Raw genomic sequence first — 6,000 nt, forward strand, 5'->3', positions numbered from 1 at the left:
TCTGCTCTTCCTGCTCATTATCTTTCTCTGGCTCCTCATCCCCCTCCTGCATTTCTTCCATAGGCTGCTCAGGCTGGATGGCTTGTTCTTCCAGGACCATCTTGGGAAAATCATCTGGCCGAGTCTCCATCTCAAAATACAAGACATCCATAGCCTGTTTTAGTGCGTGACCTAGGACCGTATCCTCACCCGACTGTCTTAACATGGTTTCTGCACGTTCTTGCACCCTTCGAAGACGACGAGATGAGAAAAACGTGGCCCTGCCTTGAAAAGCTTCCCTCATCCATTGTACCTCTCCATTGAGATTGGGGAAGGGGAGTCCGCCATAGGAATCTGAGTCATGAGGTGGTGACTGCCTGCTTTCACTCAGCCCTTGATCTGCAATGAATGGCATGAGCACACACGCCATAACCGCGAGGCATTACCTATCATCTTTTCGTTGCCCTTCTTCCTTTTCGAATCAAACGCCTCTGATCTCGACGACTGTCCAACGTGCTTTCGCTTTTTATGACCACTGTCAGTTTGAGCTTGGCTGGTGCTTGCCTGTTTTGCCTTTGAAGAAGTTTCTCCTGCAAGGAATGGCATGAGACCACACGCCATTGCAAATATAATTTGTACCTCCTTTTTTCCTATTGCTTTTCTGTTTGTCCTTCTTCGATGCGCCACCAGTGTGCTTTTCAGTCCTCGTGTCTGAATATTCACAACGATCTATAATCAAAATGGCGTGAGGCCTCACGTGACCTTACCTTGTGCAGGTTGTGAGCTCGGCCCAACATGGGTATCTTCAACAGTAGCTGTTAACGCCGTTTCAGCATCTGGGGGTGGCCACGCTCCTGCATACAGAGCTTGTGAGATAACATTTAAACTTAAAGTGCGTACTCACCAGGTTCGCAGAGAAGATACTGTTTTTCTTTGGCAACTGTAATTATATGCTCCATTGAAGTCATCTCTTCAATGGAGTTTGTCACCGCAACACACGGGACACCCTTGAGTAGTGCGGCTCGAAAGAATAGTCCGCCGCAGTTGTACTCGACAACGCATTTGCCCTTGGAGTCGGAAGCAGGTGACCCACCTGCTATTGCGTTGAAGACCCAGCTGAGCATTTCCCATGCTGCACCTGGAGCTTTCTTTGGATTCGAAAGCTCCATAGCCGTCTTCAGTTCCTCAGGCACGGGTAAATTGACCTCCCTCAGATCAATTCGATTGGCCTTGTCGAACGAAGCTGGGAAGTCACTCCAGTCCCACTCTGCTGCAGGACCAATAACAAGGGCGAGTGTGAAGATGCGGACATTCGTCGGTATCTTCTTCTTAGCCATTATCCCATGGATCTCCCGCATCTCCTTGCCTTTCAACCGAGCCTTCACCTCGTTCAAGGCCTTCCAGAACTTGTGATAGGATTCGGAGTCGTAGATCATATAGTGGACTGAAGATTCCACCTCCGCAAGTCCCACCATTAAGTCAATGATGGAGCTGACTTCGTCTGCATGAGTGATCTCCTCGTTTGTGAAGTCCATCACACAAAAGATGTTCTTGACCTGCTCATCTCCGCGGGAAACAATGCTCCTCCACCTTTGATCCTCATCCGAATTCAAGTATACCCGGTAAGGTTCTCGATAGGCCTCTGCTGCGGGGTCGAGCTGTTTCTGAAGCCGGCGGTCGACATCAATCTTAATGAAATTTGGATACTGATCCAACTTCTCAGCTTTACTTTTCGTGGCATCCCGCAGCAGATCGATGAACTTGGGGGCCCCCTTCACGTACTCGTCGATGTCTTCATTTGACAACTCCAGCGCTTCCATCATCTCTTGCGTGGTGTCGATGCTCACCCTCTCCACGGCCACTTGCTCGAAGATCCAATCCTTCAATAGCGCACGAGCTCTCAGAGTCGTGCACAAGTCCTCGTATGTCACAATATGGCCGGGAGTCATTTTGGTCTTGTTGAAGACAACCTCACCATGTAGAAGAGCATTAGCCACTGTCAGAAGGTCGTCGTCGTCTAGAGACCGCGAGAAACGCAAGGCGTTGAGCTTCAAATCATTGGGCTTCCGGCCGTCCTCCACACCCATTGAGTTTGGCAACTCCCCGTCATGGTACCTCCTCAGCACATCTACCCATTTGTCAAAAACAACTTTTGTCGCGAGTAGAATGTTATGGATGCTGAGTGTGTCATTGACCCCCAGTGTTTTCGAGAGAAGACTCGAGAATTCCTGCAATGGAAATGGCGTGAGGCCACATGCTATGCCACATGCAACGAGGCTTACCTGCCAGGCGCTAGTTGCTAGTGCACGTCCTTGTCCTGGTTTTTGTGGCTTCTTTAGTTGAACCCAGAGCTTCCGTGTTCGTGCCAATGTCTCGTGCAGACCCGATTTGTAGCACGTTTCTTGCTTGACATTCTGCGCGTGGGAGATGTATATGATAGATCGGAGGGGCGAGTTGCCTTTTATCAGGCGGACAACTCTTGTCTTGAAGACTTTCTTCACCTCCTCGCCCACCATAATATCCACAACTATCTCTTGCATCGCCAAGCTAGAATGCTGCCCGGAGACGGCATAGAACCGGATGTTCTGATCGTCCAACACCTTCCTATTGATCAAGTCTGGAAACCTCGTCTCGCCCTTCATTGTTCGGTAGTAGGGGATCACGTCTGCGATGTCGGGTGTTACTGGACTTGCCAGCATCTTCTGCTTCAGTTTCTCCACCCACTCATCAGATACTAGCCTGTGGTTGTATTTGCTTTGGATGTCGATACGGCTCACGTCGATTGTATATACTTTGTTGGAATAGTAACAAGTACTATTATTTGCGACGATTTTTGCTGCCTCTTCTTGCTCTTTCTGCTCTTTGCGGCTCTTCTTTTTGGTGGGTGTAGTGTTCGAACCCGAGGCAATGGCATCACTGAGTAGCTTCTTTTTGGAGGAGAGTCGGACGTCGGCTTGAGCTTGACCACCCTTTTCTGCTTCGGGGTAATTTCCAGATCGACCCCCTTCCCCTTCGCTTCGCGAACTGGAGGCACTCTCAACGACTCAATGTTGGAATATAGTTTTTGAACATCGTCGTAGGTGAGGTCCGTGGATTCCATGTGATCTTCATAGACCCGCAGCGTCTTTGAAATTGTGGGCCTCCTGGACAACCTCTCCCTAGCTCCCTCTAGGAATTCCTCATAGCTGCTGCCCCCCTCCGGGAAGCCGCTAGGATGTGCAAGGTGGATCTTGAAGGCGGACGCTGTCTCTACCACAAGTGCCAGTCCATATTCTTGCATGGAACTGCATGGAGTGTCTGTCACTTGGATGAGGATCCCCATGCATTCTTTTCTCCCACCATCTGTGTTGTACAGCCTCAGATCCTCGCCTTCCATCCCGAAAGTCCAACTGGTGAGCTCCTCCCCCTTCTCTGCATCCACATTGACAGTGGCTGGAAGAAGAACGCAATTCCTCGCCTGTTCAGAAATGCACAACAATTAGAGCTGACAGATGAAAAGCTAGCAGCTGGAAATAACGTGAGGCCACACGCCATTCACCACTGCATCAGATGTCTTGAGGCTGCATCCTAAGATGGCGTGAGGCTACATGCCATTTGTAACCGGACTGCACTCGAGAGCCCAATCGGTGCATGCCAATGTTGCTACTGAATGGCATGTGGCCTCATGCCATTTTCTACTTGGCCTAAAAGACTTACCATTTGAAGCCGAATGGAGGCGTGACAACCGGACTCGCTGGCGAATGTGCACTGTGTGTGCAGCGGATCGTAGCAGCAAGGCTACTCTGCCACTTACAGTTGGAGAGTGGCGCTGAAATCTCCCGGGACGCCAAGTGGGCTGCGTATGGGTGGCGGAGTGGGCGGCGGAGTTGGCGGCGAAGTTACAAACTGGGTGTGTCTTGAAGTGGACGCCGATGCACACGAGTGCGATGCGAGCGCGAGTGTGATGCAAGCGCGAGTGGACGCCGATGCACACGAGAAACCTGTAGAGAAGTGGGAGCGCGAGTGGGAGCGCGATGCGAGCGCGAGTGTGCGAGTGCGAGTACGAAGCAAAATGCAAAACCTAACCTCACACGCGCGAAATGTCACGACGGTTGGTAATCCCGCCACGTCATCATTCCTCGGACTTGGGCGCCACCATTAATTTCTGGATCGGCGCGCGCATGCGTGAAATCCAAAAGAAATCCGCAACGTCATCATTCCTCGGACTGCATGCACGCGAAATCCAAAAGAAAGATCATGATTGGGATATCATTTAATACCCTCGCTATATTTATACCATGCATGATTGGATATTCCAAAGCATCTTGTATTTCCAAAAATGCCAGATGTTCAGCTAAATAAATTGTCAGAGGATTTGATATGACGTTCAAGCGTGTGGGCTCATGCAATTTTGATCCCAAAAAATGCACCAAAAAATGCTCGGCGTCATCTGGCATTATCTCTTGAATGGCGTGGGGCCGCATGCCATTTTCAGGAGCACATAGGAGTATATTCCTAGAATATTCTGACACGTGCGAGATTGTTTTGAGTTTCCTGGAGATCCAACCGTTAGATCACAACTAGATTTTACAGAATGGTATACAATGTCTTTCTTGATGACCCTACAAAGAAGCATCTCGATCGGACACCACATGAGACCACACGAGCCTTATAATGTTTCAGGGGCATTTGCCATAGATCCGACCGTTATTTTGCTCCAAGATTCTACATTTTGGTGTGCATTGACCTTTCCATCGACACTGCAAAGGGACATCACAATCAGATGCGGGATCACAAGAAACCAACTTCACTAACTCTGGTTTCACCAAGATCTACGTAAGGAGTTATGAAATGAAAGGACCCTCTCTATTGAAATGTGTTTATGGTTCTAGGGGCATTGTGACATATCAAAGGATTTTGCATCAAGTTCTGTATTTGCATGTTTATCAAGCTACTGAATTGCTAAACCCTAAACCCTAACCCTAAACATGTGGCAAATGCTGCGTGAAGAAAGATGCCCTTTCTAGGCAAATGCTGTAAGAGGCAGATGCCGAGCAGATGTATCTCAGGCTAGCGAAGGGGACAAACGAAAGCTAGCTATAAACATGACGGGATGCAAATAGATTACTAGGCTGGTCCTGCGAAAATCAAAAACCATAATTGAAAACATTGAAAATGCAAAAAGAAAGGTTTATAATATTTTTGAATTTTAAGCAACCAAATGAATGTAAGTAGGGCATGTGTTTGTAAATTTAAAAATGCCTCAACCACTTAAATTCCCAAGTAAATAAAGCTGTTTCTATTTTTGGTACAGGTAAACTTTATAGCGTGTGGGCTCATGCAATTTTGAACCCAAAAATGCACCAAAAAATGCTCGACTAGCATTATTCTTTGAATGGCGTGTGGCCTTATATTGCCATAAATGGACGTACACACACAGCATAATTATTCCTTTACACGGCAAATAATCTTGGCGCGGATCGCTGACATGGCATGGCAAAGTTCGAATCACTGACATGGCACAGTTGGATCGAGGCAAGGACATGATGTGACAAAGTTCAACGTCCGACAGCAAAGTCTAGAAGCTACTCAGTTTGAAATTTGTCAGAGGAATCATAAGATCTGGTTTGTCAGAGGATTTGATGTGATGTTCAAGCGTGTGTTATTTTTGAATTCTCGAACTCATTCCTAGGTCTATCATTTTTGTGCGCCGTGTTCTTGGTTCCGCTGAGCGCAGTGAGCGCTGCTTGTGTAAGCGGCGTTGTGAGCTGTGGTTTATGCGTCTACGAGCGGTTGCGGCATTGCGAGCGTCATTGCAAGCGGCAGTTTATGCGAGTGGCAGTTTGTGCGAGCGGCGCTACGAGCAGTTGCGGTGGTGCGAGCGGTGCTACGGTACGACTAATGGTATGAGGGCTCATGCCATCTTGGGGCTTGCAAGTTCATCACTAGCATATTGCCAATAGTTTCTTTACCTGCCTATAGCTGTGTGTTTATCAAGATGGCATGAGGCCACATGCCATCTTGGGCCCTTGCAATTTCATG

Source organism: Selaginella moellendorffii, unplaced genomic scaffold (assembly GCF_000143415.4).
Source record: "Selaginella moellendorffii unplaced genomic scaffold, v1.0 SELMOscaffold_231, whole genome shotgun sequence".
NCBI lineage: Eukaryota > Viridiplantae > Streptophyta > Lycopodiopsida > Selaginellales > Selaginellaceae > Selaginella > Selaginella moellendorffii.